This window comes from Hipposideros armiger, unplaced genomic scaffold, assembly GCF_001890085.2.
Source record: "Hipposideros armiger isolate ML-2016 unplaced genomic scaffold, ASM189008v1 scaffold_55, whole genome shotgun sequence".
Taxonomy (NCBI): Eukaryota; Metazoa; Chordata; class Mammalia; order Chiroptera; family Hipposideridae; genus Hipposideros; species Hipposideros armiger.
Genome location: NW_017731405.1, coordinates 5,051,029 through 5,073,163, shown reverse-complemented (window position 1 = coordinate 5,073,163; position 22,135 = coordinate 5,051,029). Strand labels below are relative to the sequence as shown.

At 43.5% G+C, this 22,135-nt stretch overlaps 1 long non-coding RNA gene across 2 annotated transcripts in view; it reads right to left on the bottom strand.

The window, feature by feature from the left end:
• LOC109381886 (uncharacterized) overlaps nucleotides 1-18,153 on the bottom strand; it is a 37,146-nt gene extending 18,993 nt beyond the window's left edge. For both annotated transcript variants that reach the window (XR_002123837.1, XR_002123836.1), the window contains exons 1-2: nucleotides 17,861-18,153; nucleotides 10,516-14,305 (exon numbers count right to left, since the gene is read on the bottom strand). This is a non-coding gene — a long non-coding RNA (uncharacterized LOC109381886). The remainder of the gene's footprint in view (nucleotides 1-10,515; nucleotides 14,306-17,860) is intronic.
• Between the last annotated feature and the right edge of the window lie 3,982 nt (nucleotides 18,154-22,135).

The window sequence follows — 22,135 nt, the reverse complement described above, 5'->3', positions numbered from 1 at the left end:
CAGGCTTCCCTCCCAAAGCATCTGTGTGTTTATGAGGCTGGAAGAGCAGGACTGCAAGGGGGTGCTCTCTTATTGTCCAGTGAGCTAATCAGGAGATTATTTTAAACTGTCCCTATGGTTGTCTCTGCTGGGAAACCACAGGGTTCGCCAGTCCAGTGCGGGTTTTTAGGTTGGTGTCTGGGTTCCCGCACTACAATATTTCCACACTACATGTAACACAATTGTTCACGCCCCCTAGCCCCATCATGTGGCCCAGAATCAGGGTTTGACTCTCGCTGTTAACTTTGTTTCCACCCATGGTCCAGGGCAAGAAGCCCGAGTCTGTGCCATTCTTGGGATGGGGTGGAGACATCCTTATCCCCATTCATGAGAAACTTTTTGGTTTTCAGCTTTACCCTGAGAAGCCAGTCCTGGCTCCCTCTGACTCATGAGGCCAGACAACTGCCATTCCCACGTCAGTTATAAAACCTTTTCCTCTAAGTCACACATCTGCTCCATGTGTCACCACAGACCATGTAGCCTCAGTTCTTTCCCCACAAGGGCTCCCTCTTTGTCTCTGGTCCTTGAAATTTCCCCTTTCTTGCTTTTGAATTCAACCAGGTATTTTAAATTCTTTAATTTTTAAAGCATTTTTATGCATTAAGACCGGGTTAGGAGATTTCCCTAAATCATGTCAGCTCAGTGTACCATCTTGGCTAAAAGACCTCAGCTAATAAGCGACAGAGCAGGGTTTCCAACCTAAATACTCTGAATCTTAAACAAGGGGTAATTTTTAAAAACATATTTCTTCCAGAGCATCTGAATAAAGTTGAAAAACTTAGCCAAAATGAATTTTAACAAAGGTAGGATAAAAGTAAACTCATGAAATTATTACCTCCAAAGCTATTACAGGTTAAAATCATACATTTGAGATTTTAGAAAACTGTACAGAATGAAACTCTTCAGTGGGTTAGCATATTCTAGAGACTTATCCTGACCTCGTAAACTTGACCTTGGAGGCAGCTTGTCTCTCATAATGCTGCCATGTGTGAACCGGAGTCTAACCCAACCTGGTAATCCCTATGCCCTTTTTGGCTATAGCAGGAAGAAATCATTGCTTGCTGGTGCTATTTCTCATATACTGATCATCTCATCTAATAACACACACATTCATCTACTGCGCATCATACACACACACTCCCAGTGTAAAGCCAGTAAGATGATGTTAAGAGCACGGGCTTTGCTTTGGGAACAAGTGAAGCTTGTCATCCAACCTGGTATGTCTGTGGGAATAGGCCACAGAAAAATTGTGAGCCATAGATACTCCCAGGAAAAAAGAGGTTTGGCTTCTACCTGCTACAGCCCTCAGGTAGCCTGCCCTGGTCTTTAACACAAGATTTTCATGTACTAGGCAGCAGAATCTCATCACAAACACAGCTGGATTGATTATCTACAGTTTTCATTTCCACTAATGCTACCTCCTATAATGCAAGTAATTGAGTAGTGATTGAGAATGGATTATACTATAACAATTCAGTTAACTGACTTGGCAGAGAAATGGAATGCTTGGTTAAGTGAGTTTCCTGTTTCTAAATCATTTAAGAAGTTAGAACCAGTCTCTGACATTCTCTTGCATGCGTATGTAAGATATACTGATTGATTTAAATTAATAAACATTTATGAAGAACGAAATAGAAGAGCATGGGCATTGGCACAAGTTTGGATTTCCATCAAGGCTTTATGTCTTGTTGGCTGCATGATCTTGGGAAAGCTATTTAACTCCTGAACCTCGGTTTCCTCACCTGTAGATTGGGGATGATAAACCCCATTTCCTAGGATTATTGCGGGGATTATATTAGATCATGGATGAAGAATGCTTGGCTCCTGAATGAGAGCTTATCCTCACTAAGTAGCACCTGTTATAGCTATTATTGTTATTATGAAACTGAAACTGTTTCATTGCAGAAGAGGCTGTCACAGCGTGACAGATCTGGGATAGACTCAGAGCAACCCACAACAGAAGTTACTTGGAAAAGGTGAGGTTGGAAAACAAAGCCAATGATTGGCCTGTAGATTTGCACAAGAGAAAGTGGGCAAGTAACAACTAGATCCTATGCACCCCAGCTGGTGACTGAGCTTACACTGCTTGAGTCAGTGCCCTGAAGCCCATGTGGTTGTTGTTGACAGAGAAGAGGATCCCTTGTCCCTATAAGATGCAAATCCTCAAGAGGTTCACTTTAAGAGCCATTTTTTTTTTTTGACCAGATGCTATAACCCAGCGGTTGGAGCCAAGATTGTTTTTCTGTGTGATTATTGCCTGGTAAGAAGAATCATGGCCTGCAGTCTAGCTATGGAGATTTAGACTGCTATCATTGACAGAATTCCAGTTAATGAGCTCTCACACAGCAAGACGTGGTTTTTAGGCAGATCAGGAGACATTTACTCTTAAAAAAAAAGCCACCCTCTCTTTGTCCACTCCAGTCCACCCTCCAAAGTCCCTCTTTGGTTTCCCACACACAGTGTTTGTTCCTCTGGGCATTACTTCTCAGTAGTCTGGGAACAGAGATTGGGTCTTCCAAGGTTACCAGACTTATCTCTTCTCCTTTGCTGTACAAACAACTTGTGTGAAGGCCACCCAGATTTTTGCAATTAAAGAGAAACTTGCAGGAAAGGATATGGCCAAGGCTGCTTTATATTTTGCCAAGTTGAGGCTCAAGTTGCCTCCGTGGGAGAACTCCCCTGCGATTGCTAACGACGCAGCCTAACTGTCCAGGGGGTAGGACGTGTGTGGGATTAGGAGCTACAGTCCCAAGTCACTTTTCTGGCCTCCGTACAATGTTCTGAGCTCAGTCAGAGTCTGCTAATGGACCACAAGTTGACAGTGATTTCACATTAGCAACAGATAACCAAACAGGGAAAATCCAATAAAACGACCTATAGCAGTGGTTCTCAGCATATGACCTGGACTAGTTGCACCAGCGTTACCTGGAAACTAGTTAGAAATCCCAGTTCTCAGGCCCCACCCCATTCCTGCCTCCTGATTCAGAAACTCTGAGGATTGGGCCCAGTAAGTGTCTTAGAAAGCCCTCCAGGTGATTCTGATACAAGCTCAAGTTTGAGAACCACCGGCTTCTAGAAACCCTGGCAGTGTGAATAAAGGAAATCATTTTACAGTCTTAAGAAAATCAAAGTGTGGCTGAACAGGTATGCCTGTGGAGGTAGGTGATGGTTTGGACAGAGCAAATAAACAAGAGGGACACACCTGAGCCTATGTGAGTGGTGGTTAGCGTCTGTTTTCACTTGCTAATTTATGAATGGATGTTTTCTGTGCCATGTTAAGGTGTCTGTTTGTCCTTCAGAAATAGCCATCGTTATGTACAGGGTTCTCCAACTGGCAAGGTGGAGAAATGATGCAGGACTGACCAAAAAGCAGAAAGGGAAACAGCAACGCCACCGGTCCTGAAGGTCATATCAGAACCCAAGGAAGCCCAACGATGCAGCTCAGATGAGAAAAGACTGGCTGAAAAGGGAAGAGAAGAAGAAAAAGAGAAAATAGATGGAGGAGTGGACACAGACAAACCCACTCCAACATTTGCAGGGACAGGGGCAAAAACGACAAACGAGGATCCATATAGTATTTGTCTAAATACTTAAAAATTATAAAGCAACTGGACATCAAGAGAATGGATTATTAAGATATGTAATATCGTCCTACCTTGACAAATATATCTTCAGAGCAAACTGGGAGTTCAGAGGTTGGTAAATTTAGTATTCTTGAACTCCTCAAGAGTTCTGGAATGCGTTAACGCCAGGAAAGTGGTCCCCTTCCCTGGCCTCTGGTCCACAACCTGTTGCCTTTCTCTTCCCATCCTGGCTCAGTCCCCACACCGTCAGGGGTTTCATTCATATGCACAGATATGCTGCCTGGGAGTCCAAGCTCTATCCGCACCCCTCCTGCAAACAGCCTCCTGTGGCTACCACTCAGACCTAAGAGGGGCACCTTAGCACCAAGGCTGGACCCTGGGAAGATGCCCATAAAGGCCCAGAGCCTTTGAGGCAGGGAATTCTGCCCAATTACTTGGAGCAGGTCTTGAAGAGGAGCAGGCTCTAGACGAGTATGACCCCTTAACCTGTGGATTCTTCAGCCCATGGGCAGAGGTAAGGGAAACAAGAGCAGATCCCCTGAAGCATGGGTGCAGGACAGGGGCCATCTTGCTCAGGCCTAGAGATGGTACAGGGTAGAAAAGAGGAGGAGGCATCAAGGAAGTAAGAATGGGGAGGAAATAGCAGGTGATAAAGGCTTCAGAATAAATCCTCCACAAAGTGGCTTTTGCTGTTACCCATACCGTGAGGGACCTGATGTCTTCTGCATATCAAGCTATGATTCTTCCTCTAGATTGGCTGAACCACCCACGCTGTGGAGAAAAGTGAGCACCCCTGCCTGATTCATGTTTTATTTCTCCACTTACGTTACTCCTCAGAGACTCATAACACCTTGTTTTCCTATAATAACTAGATCCATCATAACTATCTGTGCTACACACTGATGATAAAGAACAAAGGAAGCAAAAGAGGGAGGAAGGGAAGGAGTGAGTAAGTGAGTAAGTCAATGAGTGAGTTAGTTAGTTTGTATCACAGACTAAAACTTTCTCTGCGTGAAATAAAAAGAGTATTTCATCAAATAAACAACTGAAAACAAGTTTATACAGAAAATTGGTAACTTGATGCAGCATTTTGGGCTTTATGATGTGGGTTGCTTTTTTCTTGGCTTAGCTTCTGATGTTGCAAAAATTTCATCTGTGGAGGTTCCCATGGCCAACTGTTTTGATGTAGATTATTTGAGTTTTGTTGTTTGCAGTTTAGCACACATGAAATATGATGCATCTTCTCTGGGAATGTTTCATTTCCTGGGGCTAGAAATGTAATGGGGTTAGGTGACCTGCTCCATTGTGAGCTATATGTTCTGAGGTACAGGGCAGTCTAGAGCATAACATTCTCATGCTTTCAAAATCATTTTTAAAAGTATTGTTCTTTGGAAGAAAAAAAAATACTTTCTAAGGATAAAATCAACCGAAGGAAACACAAAGGAAAAATGGATAGAAAAGCACCATGCAAAAAACTTAAAAGACAAACAGCAAACTGGGAAATAGATCTGTCACAAATAAAGCAAAGGGAATAATTATTAATATAGGAAAATTTATATACACATATTTTAATAATCATCAATGTTCCAGTTTTTAAAATGTACAAAGACAGTGGTAGAACATTCACAAAAGAAAAATTGTAATGTCTAAAACATATGTTAAAATATTCAAAGGAAAATAAGATAAAAATGAGATACGTTAGTTGATATAATGTTTCTGGAATCAGCTTTACAAATGTGTCAAGAGCCTTAAAAAATGCCCATGGTCTGGAGCCTGGCAATTTTTTTCTTAAGAATGTATGAGAGATGTGGGAAAATATTGATATAAATATATGATCTGTGCAGCAGTATTTGCAGTAGAATTTAACAAAACAAAACAAAACTCTGTCTCTCTCCCATCAGAGTCCACCTGTGTTCTAGAACTTACACCCTGGAGCCCGACTCCCTGGGGATATCATTCTTTCCATTTTTCTCTCTATCTCATTTATTATCAATCTCTCTCTCTACTAGATATATCTCATCAGCACACAAATATGTTCAGTATATCTCAAATTTTTACATCCTCTTTTGATGCCACATCTTTATCTGGTTATAACTCCATTCCTCTGCTTCCCTTCACAGGGAAACTCAAAAGAATTGTCTCCACACACACCCTTCACTTCCTCACCTCTCATTCACTCACTTGCTCTCTTCTTGTCAACATCAGAGATGACCTCCATCTTGCCAAGTCCAATGAGGATTTTACTATCCTGTCTTTCAACCCTCAACAGTATCGCACATGTTTAGTCACTGCCTTCTGCATCTTTCCCTGGCTTCCAAGACAGCACATTCCTGTTTTTCCTCTTCCCTCAGTGGCCACTCTTTCTCAAGCTATTTTCCTGAATCCTTCTTCTCCACCCACCTTTTAAAGAGTAGAGCTCCTTAAGGCTCAGTTCAGAACATCTTCTCTATCCATATTTATTTCCTTAGTTCTCATTTAATCCCATGGCTTCTGATACCTTCTTAGAGCAGTGACTTCAAAATTTACATTTTCTGACTTGAACCTCTCCCCTAAGTCTAGACTCATATAGACAACTACTTAGTCAATATTGACACGTATATTTCAGGCACTTCAAACTTTACCTATCTAAAACAGACCTCTTAATCCCATCTCCCTCTCCCCAAAATACCCAAAATATCTGCCATCTCCATCCCCCATCATCAGAAGTCATGCAGGGTCATTTCCACCTCATTCTATTCATAAAGTCCAGGTCTTTTGCAAGAGGAGGTGAACTACTTGTTCTTTTGTGAAAGGAAGGGTTGCAAAGTCCTGGAAGAGGATGGCATGTGGCCATTTTGAAAATACAGTTTGTCAAGTATGTGACAGAAAAACACAACTAGCAGGAAATGACTGTGATCACTAACAAAGCCAAAACATACCTTCAAGGTCAATGGGACAGGGGCTAGGAGTGAGGGCGAGCTGAAGGGCAAACAGGTCTGGGAAAATCCCAATGCCACACATGAACCAGCTCATGCTGGGGATCTTGCCACAATGTCACCTGATGGGGACTGCAGGACCAGGTAAACTGGGGCATATAAACAGATCAAGTTGTCAAAAACAAAGGACTATTCTTGAGAGTCAGAGCAAATATGGCACCCACCCCTAAGAAACAGGAAAAGCACTTACAGAAAGAGATAAGACCCATGGGCAATCATAGGTTTGAGAAGACATAATCTGAGATTATTACAGACTGCTTTCAGAACTTAAAAAATTTGCAAATTCAAGATGCAATAGAGGTAATAAACAGCAAGCTGGATACTAAATTAACAGAGTTATAAGATGAGAAATTTCTTTGCTATTTATACGGAAAGGATAAAGAAAATTACACAAGGAGTCAATCTGTAAGGGACATAGAGAACAAATGCAGGAAAACACATTTTTTCTAGGAGAGAACAGCAATAATGTCCCTGCAGAAAGGGTCATGTATCAAAAGGATGCAAATTATTTGGGAAAAAGAGGGCCACACATAGGTATACTCTGATGGTCTTGTAAACACTCAAATTAAACTTTGAATTTAAGCACTATAGATGGTGTCAAATGGGTACTAGACTTATCGGGGTGATCACTTTGCAAGGTATATAAATGTCTAACAATTGTGTTGTACACCTGAAACTAGTATAATAATGTATGTCAACTGTAACTGAAAAATAAATTTTAAAAAGACATTTTAAAAAATAAAGACTATGAAAACCCACAAATACGTTGTATTATAAAATGAATTACATTCAAAATGGAAGTAAATTAGATTATCAGAGTTTCCTGTAACACTAATTCACAAAAGGTAAGAGAGTCAAATAATGGCTCTCAATTATGAAAAATTAGAAAGGTAACTTGATAATGTGGCTGGTTACAAAATAAATTATCAAGTGTAGAGATCTTTTCCTGTTCTAGGCAATATGGCAAAGTCAACTCAATTCTGAAATATGCTGGGAAGTGAGAGGGAAATTGGGGACTCCAGGGACTAACATGAAGCCATAGAGAAATCCTTGGGGAGATACAAGGTCGTTGGGTCTTGGCTGTAGATTGGACAGAAGAGGGCTGGGAGCCACCAAAGGGTGCAGGATTGGTTACTGCTGTGTAGTGTTAGCCCTTTTTGTGACTCCACCTTTGGGCAGGTCAGTGCTTACCTAATATTACTCCAGTGGGACAAGAAGAGTCAGCCTCAGCCCAGTGCCAACTACGCCAGCAGGAGGTGATGGGTCAGCTCCATGGCAATGTCATGGGCTAGCTGAGGTGACACTGAGGAGAGCAAGAGCAGGTGTGCTGGCCAGCTGCTAAGACTGTGCTCCTCACTCAGACCCCTGTGTAACACTACGTGTTCCTGTCTGTACAAAGAACCAGTCATGTTTCCGGGGAAACAAAGGTGAACACACTCATCATTTTCTCACCAATAAATCCCGAGAGCCTGTCATCTAGCATTTTTCTTTACCCAACTCAGGATGTCTGCTTGACTGTATCTGTGGCAAAGAATGTGTTCTGAGAGATGTTTGCTGTTCACCCATAATGTGCTGTTTCACTTAATTAAGTGGAAACAAGGTGTCTTCCCGCCAAGGTGCTCACACTATCTACCATCACACCACACACACACACACACACACACACACACACACACCACCACCACCATCACCATCACCACCATCATGCTACACCTGTACCACAGACATACCACACCACACACACATCAACACACACCACGCACACACATCACCATCATCACTACCCCTACCCTACACCATGCTACACATATGCCACACACACATGTAGTATGCATAACATACTACACATCCCACACCCCACACACCCTCCATACCATTCCACACATATATAATATATACACACAAAAAACACCACCCTGATATATCTCTCTCTCTCTCTCTCTCTCTCTCTCTCTCTCTCTCTCTCTCTCTCACACACACACACACACACGCACAACACAACACATTCTCATTTGAAGATTTTATTTGTCTTCTCCAACATTTTCAGGCTAGTGTATAATCCTGGGATCAGTGAACATTCACTCATATTTGTAAACTAGAATGAAGAAAGGGTTTTAGCTGAATGCAAGAGGAAAAGTGTGTTGCCAGGAAGTCGCTGTTGCTTCTGCTTATGTTGCTTAGGAAGCAAAAGGCTGCCCCTTCCTGCCGTGGAATGATTCAGTGCCTCCCTGAGTCACTACTCCCCGCCACCACATACACGCTTTTAGAATCATTCCCTCTCACATCCTGCTGCAAAATATTTCTGAAGACTGAGCCATCCCTCCCTTTTAATATGTCCATCAAGTCAGCTTGCTTAATTGCAATGCTTTGTTAATAATTTTTCCAGGATGTCACCCTCCCACTGGCCCAGAGGAGACAGAAGAAGATGGATGTGTTTGACTTGGAGTGGAAAGGAGCAAGGTGGACAATCTTCTCACTCTGGCATTTGCCCATGAACTTCTCTCATGCCCACAAGAATCATGGAGGGTTCTGTCTGTGTTCCAAGTCCCTGTTGAAAGGTCTCCAAGGCAATTGTGCTGGCCGGACCCAGTGCCTCTGTGAGGATTTGGGTCTCCAGTAGAAGGGTTTAAGAGGCCAACTGGAGGAAGCTCAGCCTCAGAGTTGGCTGGGTCATTCAGGAAACAGCATAGATGCCAGAGCTGGCAGGAAAGTGTTTCCCTTTGACCTCTGACCCACCACACCCAGGTCTTAACCAGAATTAATCTGACCTCTGAGTTACCCCTAAAACTATCTCAAGGAGTGAGAAAGAGGAGGGATGGAGAGCAGCATAGTATTTAGTCAATAAAGCCTTTAGGCTTTATTGCTTGGGAATGTCATCCAAGAGGTAAGCATTTAGGAATACTGAGAACCCCAAATTGTGCTTTAGCCTTCATTCACTTGGCTAGGCCCCAGTATGATTTTCCTAAGCCTTGTATTTGGAATGATGAAGCCATTTTTCAGTGGGAGTAATATCATACATTAGGGTCAAGCTCTAAGGATACTCAGAAAAGCCTGTGTGATTCATGACATTTGTTAGCTTAGGGGCTGACTCTTGGAATAAAACTGGCCAGCCACATAGGCTATCACAGAATGAGAGCAGGTCCATCCAGTGTGGAAGCCCACCGTGGTCTGGGTTCTTATCCAAACTCTTATCCTTGCAGGGAGACATTGGGCCTAAAATTGGGACAATAATAGTATCTACCCTTCTTATGCAGATCAAATGAGATAGTACAAGTAAAATGGTTAGCACTGCTCTTAATGCACTGTAAATAAATAAGTGCTAGCTTTTACTATTCAACAAGTACTGATTGAGCACAGCCAGGCTCAGTGCTGGATGCTGGGATATAGTGCCAGTGAAGACGAAACACACGAACTTCCTTCCTCTGCTCTGCTGCCTCCCAGGCCTTGTGTGAAGGGACGTCTGGATGGCCTGGGTCCAGCAGAGTGGACCAGAACACTTAAGGGGTGAGGCAAGCTCCTGGACACCTCCCCATCTCATACTTGCTCCCCATCACTTCCTGCTCAGGGCTTCGGGACACATCTCACCTCCCTGTTGCTTCAACTAGGCCCCCCTCTCCCTTGTCAGGTGATTGCCAAGTTGAACACAGTTTCCTGCCTCCCCTCACCTCCCTGTCTCTGGCAGACAGTTTTCAAGGGATGTTTTTCTGCTTGGCCACAATGGAAAGGGCGCACTCCCGGGCTCATGGGAGCCTTCTCCTCACTCCCCTCACCCCTGCCAAACTGCAGAGGGAAAGACACTGGTGTATGTCAGTGACAGTGTTCTCGCCTTATGTGCAGGGGAAAAGCACAAGCTCATGAAGATAGTTATTGCCCATAGCCATTTATCTGAATGAGTCAAGGACATTTCTGGCACTCACCTTAGAAATTTCAATTCAGTAGGTCTTCAGCGAGGCCCAAAAAGAAGCATTTTCCAAAATTCTCATGATCAGACATATTCCAATAGCAACAAAGGGACACACAGCTCCCTGGGATCACTGGCCACTGCAGTCCAAGAGCACCACCTAGACATCTGGGCGGACAGAGTACAAAGTCTCAGGAGAAGGGGGACCAAGCACAGCTTTGACAGGCTCCCTTCCCAACCATTCCTCTTGTCACTGCCACCAGTGAGAGGGGACAGCAGAAAAGATGGCAGATCACCTTAAGCAAGAGGTGGGGTGGGTGAGGGGGACAAAAAAAGAGGAAATCCCACTGCTCATGGGGAGGGTGGAGAATTCCTTTGATCACAGGGCCACCCCAGCCATTCTCAAGATCCCAAGTGACCTCAGTCCTCTCAGGAGAGCCTGTGACTCAATTTACATAGAGAAGGCCTGTGTGTTGGAAACTGCTGTAAAATATTTTTTTAGTCAAAAGCTCTGCCCGCCTCTTTTATTTTTAAAGTCACAGGACCCCCAACCCTCCCGGCAAATCTCAAGGGAGACAAGTTAACTGCTGAAGGATGAATTCTGTGCCCTGGCTGCTCCACTTGTTGAACCTGCAGCTGACCCTCTGTGGGACTGGGATGTTGCTATTGCCCTGGGGACAGTCATGGGGCTGCAACTCCCAGCAGGTGTGTCAGAGTGGCAGTAAGAGTCAGAAAAAGACAGAGCTTTGTACAGAGCCTCTTCTTGGACCTCGAAGCTGATCCAAGCTACATGATTATGAAAAGTTATTAACTGATATTCAGTTACAGGCTCATGGGCTGAACAAAGAATGAGGCCCATTCCAGCCGAAAACCATATGGTCTTGTAGGCTGCGCACACCTGCGAGAGAACAGGCAGGCCTGGTTAGAAACCGTCATCAGTTCTAGGCAAGCCATAAAGTTTGGACTTGCTTCATGGCACTTTCTAATTAGCTGCACAGTGAGTTTTCTCCACTTCCTTATAAAGGCCTGTGCCCCCTCCTCCACCCCTGTCTGTCTCCCACGGCCCAGGACATCTGGGAGAATGTTCCCACCAGACTCTCAGCCCTCAGTCAGACCGTGGAAGACACTGTAAACAGGAAAATAACCAAATACCTCTGGATCCAAAGCAAAAACGAAGAGGAGACTCTTAGGAGGTTATCATGAGGAAATAATGGCAAAGGGAAAAAGCATAGTTAGTGCTTTCATTTAACAGCAAGTCACAACAGCATTCATATTGATTAAATGTAAACAACAACAACAACAAAAAACGGTTAAATCAATTATATAATATTCATCCAATGGAATGGGTAAGCAAAAACTAGAAAGATAAATATAAACGCTATGTGATGCTTGGGAAAAGGCTTACCATATAATGTTCAGTTTAAAAAAAAAGTGGATGCAAAAATGTATCTCTGCTATAATTACACTGGTAAAGTTATATATTCATATGGCCTGAGTAGATTAAGGTGATGAAAAGCTGAACACAGCTTGGCTGATTGTGGTGGTAGGATTGTGGAGGGTTTTTCCTGCCTTTTACTTAGAATTTTGTTCATGCTTTTGTCATGTTTGCATAACGTACAGTTACAAATAAAATGAAAATGAAAATAAAGTCATGAATATTGTTTTTAAAAGCTGGGGAGGGGTGGGAGAGAAAAACAGACAGCGTGGTATCAGAGCCAAACCTAGGCCAGCATTTCCCAGAAAGCAGCCACATGGAGTGACTTTTGTGAAGAAGGAGAATTCATTTCCACCACTACTCAACCCCATAAGAAAGAAGAAGAAAAATGAAGTCTTAGATGGGAGCAGAGGTTTCCACTGGCTTCTCTGACGGTAGAGAACCTGAAGTCACTGGTTGGCAGTTACCAGGGTGAGGCTCTGCCTGGGTTTGCTCCATGGAACCTATGTGACATGAGCTTGTCCAGGAGATAAATGTCAGCCAGGCGCAAAATGAGGCTCGCAGTGCCTGGGCAGATGCATGTGCCCCAACAGCTGCACACACAATGGCAGGGGGAGATTTGTGAAGAATTTCTAGGACGCGGCACTCGGTTTTCTCCCAGCCTGGGTACTCCCTGCTCTGGGGCTGGCTCCCAAGGCTTTACCAGAAGACTTGGCCACAAGCCACCTGACTAGCAGAATGGTAAAGGGGGCTGTGCCCAGGGCGCAGTCCACACTATGCTTTGCAAAAGGAATTATCTTATAGGAACTCAGAATTTTATTCTTGGTCAAATACACATTTCTACTGTCTGTGGATTCATAGCCATCCAGAGAGAGTCAGGGCCAGTCCCTTCTCCTACTAAACTCAAGGATTGAATGAAGCTTCATATTTAAAATTCAAGAGACTCATCTAGGCTGGGTTTTCCTTCTTTATCACCCTGGGGGTGAGAGTAGCACAGGGAGGAAGTGATTATGCATTCAGAGGAGGAGGATGAAGTGTGTGGGAAGGGTCAGGGGAAAGAGTCCCCGTGTGAGCTTTGGAGGATGAGACAAGCTTACAAAATATCTCATCTTCCAGTCCCAGCAGGGAGGTGGCTACATTGCATATTTCCAGTTAAGGGAAACACAGAAATGTTCAAGAAACAGCCTGCAACAATCAGGGTTATAATTCCTGGCTGCAGCCAACGGAAGGGAGGGTGCAGGAGGCTAATGAGGCAGTTGGTGAACGCAGCTGGGAGCCTGGAGTCGCGAGTCGCTGATAAACACAACATAAATGTTTTAAGGGCCAGGCTGCACGGCACACAGCTTTGATACCTGAGGAGCACTGACTGGCCCTTTGGAGGAATCAACTCAAGGCTTGTAAAATACACCTGTGATTCTCGCACGGATTTTTTTTTCCCCCTCGAGGCAAATGTGCTTAGTGCCTCCTCACTGCCCTGCACTCTGTAACTGCCATTTGCATGTCGGGTTTTTTTGTTTTTTTTTTTTTAGGAATTGGCCTCTTGGTGCATCAGAGACGCTTTAGAGACGGTAAAAATTGTTTTACCAGTGGCTGTATCCGGGTTCCTCAAGGGTGATATTGAACCTGGAGGGCTGTTAACACTCCCTGGACAAATAAATCTAAGAGATAAAAGTCTTTCTTAAGCCCTAAAGGATTCTCTGCTTTCAAGCATCTTCGATATTTTTAAAAAGCCTGTCCCTTGTTTTCTTGTCATGGCATTTATCTTTGTGTGTCAGCAGACAGATGGGACATATGATCTGCATGGGGATTTCACCGGAAGTGGGTCCAAAAGAAGACATCCTGAGTTCCGAATATGTTGTTCTCTCCTGCCTTTTGGTCAAATCTTCCCAAACTCTTGCAACTTACAGCTGAGCACCATGAAGAAGAAAAAAAAAAAAGAAAAAATCTAGGAAAATCAAAAGTAAAACACAATAGATCTTATTGATTTATCCTTATTATTTATCCTTTCTCAAATGGAGAGTGAGTCCTACACTTGAGAACATTAAATCATACAAAAGAAACAGGTGACCTTAGGACAGTCACAGATGTCATGGCATTCAGAAAATACTCCTAGCCTTTGGTTGAAAAGCTCTGCCCCCTATTTGCAAATATCCAACTCCTACCTCTTCCTCCAAGGTCAACTACTAATGTCCCTTCCTCCAAAAAGCTTTCCCAGATCTTCCAGTTCCACAGGCGTGAGAGGTGTCATAGTATCCTGGGTAAGAGCACAGACCTGAGAGCAGACATCCTATACTCACGTCTCAACAAATCCACTTGTATCTGTGCAACCACGGGCAAGCTGCTCTGTCTCTCTGTGTCCCAGTCGCTTCACCTAAAAAATGGGGATACAAATAGCACCTACTTCATAGTTGTTGTTGTTTTAATTAAATATGTCAATACATATGAAGCTCTTACAAGAGTGCCTTGGATATAGTAATCACTCAGTAAGTATTAACTACTATTATTACCCTCTTATTATCTTTTTAAATTTTTTCACAGGGTTATCTTGATGTGGCACATCCATTTCTGTGGGGGCTTTTTTGGCCTCGGATTCTTCTTATTTGAACCATATTTTCTGTCCCGTCATAAAGGATTTGAATGCTGTCTTTTTCTTTTTTTTTTTCCCCTTACAGTCACTTAGTAGAAAAAAGGGATTGACTATTATGTGAATGAATAATGAAAGACAGAAACACGAGAGCAAATCACAATATTGTGCCAAGCTAAGAGGCCTCCCTACCTGCTGGGATCACAGTGTAGACAAGGGAAAGTAAAAGAGATATCGGAGGTGTTGACTAATGAGGAGAGAAGGGCAAGAACAGAGAGGGAAAAACCCTCAATGAAAAGATGTGTGGAAAGGAGGGTGCCAGAGTCAGAGGTGTGTGTGTGTGTGTGTGTGTGTGTGTGTGTGTGTGTGTGTGTATGTAATATGTATTCTTTCAAATATTCATATAACATATATGTACTGAACTCTTACCATGTGCTAATAAACCCAGTGCTAGAAACAGGGTGAGGGGTTGGGGCAATGGTGGGAAAAAAAATCCAACAATTTAGTGGTTCCCAGAGCATAAGGGGGGAGGGAGATGGAAGAAAAGAGGAAAGGGGGGGTCAAATATAAGGTGATGGAAAGAGAACTAACTGACTCTGGATGGTGAGCACACAATGTCATATATAGATAATGTATTACGGAATTGTACACTTGAAGCCTATGTAATTTTACTAACCATTGTCACCCCAATTAATAAAAGAAAAAAAAAGAAAGAAAGGAAAAAAAATTCATCAAGACTCTAACCTCAGGAAGCATTGTGATTTGGGGGAATAAAAATTGCCTTTGGCACCCAAGTACCCACATCCTCTGTGTTATCCCAGGCACTGCCCTCCACCCTGCCCAGTTCCTTCCAAAGCAGCTCTACTTTTGTCAAGGGGAGAGAAGAACAAGTCCATGGTCCCCTGCACTGCCCACTAGTACCCTCTTGGTGACACTTGCTGCCCCCCTCAACCTCTACTCCCTACCGCCCTCTGCCCTCTGGGAGCCACTCCCTAGCCCTGTGTGCTGTGCAGTTTGCCTGTGAGCCTCCTTGTCTGACATTGCCCCCTCCCCGTACCCTCCCCCCTCCGTCCCCGTGCTGCAGCAAGAATGAGCACTCCCACGTGAGGGGCGTCTGGCCTGCTCTCCCTCTGTGCCCATTGGGGAGGTTCCCTGCACGCTGAACCACTCTAGAAGCTAGGATTTAAACACATCAACCCACGCGGGTATGCACATCTGCCAACGCTTCAGGAATGGACTGGACACCAAGTGTTAGAGCCAATGAGAACACCAAAATCAACCCAACATTGAGCCTGAAGGGGTTCAGAGCACATCACCCCAGAATATGCCACTCTGGCTTAAGGATTATTTTGATCTGAAGGCAACTGAATAGAAGCAGACGCAAGAAAAATTCTCACCTTCCCCCCTCTCTATCAGGAAGAGTAGGACAGTTGTTAAACACCAGCCGCTTATCAGCCCAGAGATGGACCAGAGGCAGCTGTATAACAAACCGCACTAAAACAACCTTTGTCTTCCATTAGTTTCCCTCATATATTTACCTTCCCATAGTTTGCTGTACCTAAAAGCCCAAAGCCCTCTTCGTTGGTCTTGTCACTTCTCTACAAAGATGCTATAAAAGCCCAAGTACCTTTGAGCTGCTATCACTGAGCTCTCCCATGTGTATACTCTGACGCACGTGTTAATAAACTTCTGGTTGTTTTTCTCCTGCGAATCTATATGCGGAGTTTCAACCACTGAAACTAAGGTGGAAAGGGGGAGGAAAGGATCCTTTTTGCTCGCCTACAAGCCCCTCACTTTAGAAATGTGAAAAAGGGTGGGCAGGGATACAGGACCTGCCACGCATCATACAGCAGGTTTGTTAGAAAGCTAAGGATGGCAGATAGGCTCTTTGCATTCTGTTATCCTATGGGAAATGCAACCTCCAAAATCAGATACTGCTGCTTTCTTCTCTCTGATCCCATTCCCATATTAAAATTATATTGGCTATTAACAAGTAGACTGTCAAGAGCACTTAGAAATTATGTTGACCACGGCTCATAGGAAGAAATACATTTTTTATCATAACCCAGTACACATTCCTATATGGAGCTGAATCCAAGTGTTCATTATAGAATACTTACACTTAGTAACTGTGATGTGCAATGGTGTTTCCTAGTGTTTGGTTGGATTCACTAAATTGAATCCATGACAGACAATTTGGAAAACATTATCTCAGGAAGTGTCTTTGTGTGGGAATCACACAAAAGCAGACACTGAGGAGAGGACCTGTGAGAAGGAAACTAATCAGGAGGTGAGACCAGGAAATACACCTGAGGGGGTGGGGAAATGCAGAGGAGAGAGAGAAAAGCCACAGGTCACTTCCATAGGCAAACTGAAACTGGGGCTCAATCCCACGAGAATCCACTGAGAAACGTTTAGAATGCATCCCAGAATGATCCCAGCAGAGTCAGGGAGCCTGGGGTACTTATCCTTGGACTCCATTGGCTCATTGTTGAAGATTTCCCCCGGGGAATATTAAATCCATAAGAATTCTGTACAGTTCCGGGAGGGCTGAGAAGCACCCTTGGTGCCACAGGAAGCCATCAGGCAGAAAGAAGCTGAGAAAAAGAGAGGGTCTAGATGCTTGAGGTGGGAAGGTATCCATGTGCAGGAAACATTCCACTTCGGCTACCGGTGAGCTTGGAAGTCAGTGTGGTGAGCTTAGAAGCGAGTGTAGGGGACATGGAGTGGGGCATCACAGCATCTGCTACAGGAAGTAGCATGCTGTCCGAGGCTATTGTGCCCTCCCCATAAATCACCTTGACTGCATTTCAAAATGAAAAAGCCAGAGAGCGCCAAGTTAGTAGGAAAGAAAGGGTTAAAGAAGAGAGATGCTGTTAGAGTCAGACCCAGAGAAAATGCAAAGCAGGCCCCTCTCATTTTTCATTGAATTGTAATATTGCTGACATAAAGAAAAGGCGAGGAGAAAATTAACCGCAATCTGTAATCAAACTGTGTAGAATATTGTTGCTGGAAGTGTTATGATCTGAATGTCTCTGACAATAAGTCCAGACTTTAGTCGTTTAAGATTTCACCGAGAGATTTTTCTTTCTCCACTTTGGATTTTCTATGCACACTCCAGCGATGGATGTCCAACATCTAGCCACCTCCATGATGCCTGGGCCTGCAGAATGGCTCAAGCAGCCACACAGAAGGCACTGCTATATTTACAATCTAAAAGGAGTTTGCGGTCTTTGAGGTTGAAAGGCTTTGTGTAACTATTAATTGTCATCATAATACAAATATGTCTGGAGACACAAGTCCAAGGGGAAAGCGGGTTTTCACCAAGGACGAAGCCCTCACCTTCACTGATCAAACACACATTTCCGATTTCCCAGCCTGGCACGTTCCCAGCCCGGCATGTGTGGTCCATCTGGAACACAGGGTCAGTGTGGGCAGGCAAGCTCCAGGGCTGCTGGGGAAAGAGGCCTGGACATTAGGCACGCTTCTGCCCACAGCTATGTGACCTTAGACAAGTGGCTTAACTCTCCGAACTTCCCTCCAAATTGTAAAAGCTCTTTGAAGAGCAAGAAAGGGCTGTGTCATAGTCCTGATAAGGAATCAAATGCAGAGAATTCCATCTTCTCTTCTTTGTGTCACCTGGGATGTCTCCCTTTGGTCACTGCCTTGACCTGTCCATTCCATCTTCAGATGCATACACTATACAAATAAAAGCAAACATTGGGAAGCGTCAGAGTTTATTCAAAGGGAATTCTCTTTAATCTGTTTTGCTTTAAGCTCCCTATCAGATCTGAACAAACGGATACACTCCCTTTTATCCTTACTTCTATCATCACTGCCGTCCTTTACTAACATAGCACCCTTACTGAATATCTACAGTGTGCAAAGCATTCTGCTAAGCAATCAGTGGGTATTCTAGGGCTCATAGTTATGGTTCTCAAGAGGAATTTATTGACAAACTGAAATAGTACATGTAAATAGAGACATAACAACATGAGGTATCATGCGCTAAGGATGAGATGAGTGGAATGAAAGTGGGTGCAAGTTAGAAATGCCCTCCTTGTATGTAAGGCTTTGAACCCCATTTCCCTTCACATCCTTAGGAACCACACCCAATGAACTCTCCCTTCTCTTTCCGATACATACAACCAGTTCCTCTCACTGGATACTCTCCATCAGATCTTTAAGAGGCTTAAGTCTTTTCCATTGAAAACAAAATCCTCACTGAGCTCCTTCTCGTCCCTCCAACTACCACCGTTTTCAGACTAACATCTCACGAGGGTCACCCACATGCACTCTCTTTATTCCTGCCCTTCTCACTCATGCCTTAGGCCCTTCCAACCTGACTGACACCCTGAAACAGCTGTCATCCAGGTTAGCAGTGACCCCCACGTTACAGAACCAAGAGCATTTTACAGTCCTGATCCTTCTTGACGTCTCTTCAGCTTTTGACACTCGTGCTCACTGTCCCCTTACATTCTTAAGCTTTTCTATTGATATAGAATGTAATACATAAATATGAACAAAAAAGCATGACTATAAATGTTTACAGAGTGAATACACTCTTATAGCCACCATTTGGATAAACTGAACATCACCAGTATCCTAGAAGTCCCCAGCCCGCTTACTGAGAGGTAACCACCAGTAGCAGATGCTGGCAAGTGTCACTCAGAACCTCTCCAGGTCTGGAACATTCATTCTCCCCAACTACTGGGAGTGCCGGTAGCCGACAACTCTCCTAGTCTCCCTCCGCGACTTCATCAGGATGAGGGGTGCATTACCCTCGTTCCCACGCCCTCCTGAGGGCGTCCCTTATCCAGTGACTGGTGGACGAAGGAATAGAAAAGGTCTGACCCTTCATTCCAATTCAGTACAACCCTGAAGGGCCGGAGCAGCTGCAGAGCTCGCCTTCAGTTAGCGGAAGCCTTTGTTGTGACTTCATCACAGCTCACCTTATCCTTCTGCCCTTTCCAGCTGCCTTCATTTCTTCACACGTGTTGACCCCCAGAGCACTCCCCAGCAAGCTTCCTGCACACACATCTCTGCTTCCTGGGGAACCCAAGCTATGATGCCACTGACCAAACTTCTAACATCGTGGATTGTTCCACATAATTTTGAGCTTTATAATAAATTCAATCATATAAGCTGTATACTTTTGAGTCGGGTTTTTTATTCAATATTATGTGCGTGGGGTTTACATACATCAATGTATGCAACAGTAATTCGCTCTTTTTAAAAAAAAATATGTATACATATACATATACATATGTATATATATTTTTTAAAATTTTATTGGGGAGCAGTATGCTTTTCCAGGCAGCTCCAAGTCAAGTAGTTGTTTCAATCTAGTTGTGGAGGGTGTTTTTTCCAGGACCCATGAGCTCCAGGTCAAGTAGTTGTCACAATCTAGTTGTGGAGGGTGCAGCTCAATGGGCCATGGAGGGATTAAACCGGCAACCTTGGTGTCATGAGCACTGCGTTCTAATGAACTGAGCTAACTGGCTGCCCCAATAGTTTGCTCTTTTTAACGGTGGTATAGCATTCCTTAAATAAATGCACCAGAGTATATTTACATGTTTACTGTTGGCATTTTAGGTCTTTTCTAATTTGGGGTTCTTATGAATAATGCTGCAGTGAACATTTGTGGACATATTGTTTGGTGCACATGTGTAAGAATTTCTGTTGGGTATATACCTAGAAGTGTAATTTTTATTACATAGGTAGGTTTATATTCAGTTCTCTGGGGTATTGCTAGGGAGTGTATAGAGTATTTGTGCCAGTTTATACTCCAGTTAGCAGAGCATAAGAGTTCCAGTTGGATTTGCCATCTGCACGTCTACAGAAAAATTTTGCTGATTCCTGATCTAAGCCAAAGAATGAGAAGTACAAAAAAGAAAAGTCCTAAGACAGAAAAGCACCTGATATGTCTTTAAGGACAGATAACAACACCAGTTTGTCTAGACAGAGGAGGCTGGGTAGAAAAGTATGGTTTATATCAGAGATCAGCAAAGCTTTCTGAAAAGGGCCAGCCAGAGAGTAGCCTGAGACTTTGTAGGTCTTATGGTCTCTGCTGCAGGCCACAGGCAAAGAGTAAAACATGAAAAGGGATATGTGCCAGTAAAACTTTATTTGGGGACACTGAAATTTGAATTTTATATCATTTTTGCATTGTCACAAAATATTACTCTTCTGTTTATTTTTTTCCAACGATTAAAAATTATCAAAACTATTTTTATCTCATGAGGTAAACAAGAAGAGGGAGTGAGCCAGATAGGGCCTACAGGCCATGCATGGCTTGTTGACCCTTTTTGTAGATTGTGGAGACCTAAATAAAAAATCTGAACTTCACTTGGCAATCAAAATATTTAGAATTTTTGAGGAAGGATAAGATGTATACCAAGGAAGGACAACTGAGGTGCTAGCAGCATTGGAGCTGGCGTGGAGTGGGACCACCAGTTAGGAGGTGGCCTCGACAGACTTAGCAAAGACTAATGAGGATCTGTTACTCATGGGGACTGAGAGGGTGGAATGAAATAGATGGAGTGTGTGCAGGAAGGTATGAGGGAGAAGAAAAGGATTTGATGCCTGGTGAGAGAGAAAAAGGAAGAATCAGTGTCTGACACCAGGGTTTTGAGCACGGAAGGCTAGACGAATGAGAGTCTGATGTTAAATGGCAGAAAGGCAGTAAGGCTCAGTATTTAGGGCATGGGCAATGGAGTCAAAAATGCTTGAGTCTAAAACCTGGCTTTTAAACCTATTAGCTATAATCTCTGTTTCCTCTTCTAAAACAGGATTAATAATAACACCTACTTCTTGAGATTGTTACTGAGAATGGAATGAGTTAATAGATATATAGTGCTTAGAACAGTGCCTGGCATACACTAACAAGTGCTAGCTTTTGTTATTAATCATATAGCCTCATTTTTAAAATAACACAATAAAAATTGTAAAGATAGGAAACAAGTTTAAGGGGAAAAGTGATATCAGGCTTTAGATGAGTGAATTTCAGCTCAGCCTGGGCAGCCACAAGACAGAACATGGAGAAAGGAAGTTCAGAAAGGTCAACCTTGTGTGTTCATACAGAGAGCAACCTGATTCCATGGGAGCAGACGAGAATGCTGGAAGGTCAGAGACATGGCTATAAAAATCACACACTTGGTCAAGACCTTAAGCCCTGGTTAAATCTCTTCTCTGTCTCTTTTAGTAGCTATGAACCCTTGGCTGGGTTACTTAACATCTCTATAACTTAGTTTTCCCATCTGTAAAATGAGTATAACCATAGTACTCACTACATGGAGTGGTTGTGAAGGTGGTTGTAAAGCTTATAAAAAGTAAATGTGAGGCCCAAACAGAATCTACCACAACATGAGCATTCAATAAATGTTAGCCTTTATTATTAGGACTATGCATATGGAAACAAGAAAACAGGGATGCACCAGGTAAGGCAGGCTCAAAAGGCACAAGGAAATTCACCCAGGGAGATAGTCCTTGCAGGACATTTCTCCCTCCATCTTTACTGCACTGCATCAGGATGAGGAAGAATGATTTTATAAGAACATGTTTGACTCTTTTAAGATCAATGGTAAAATCCCCCCAACTTTCCATTTAAATGCAGTC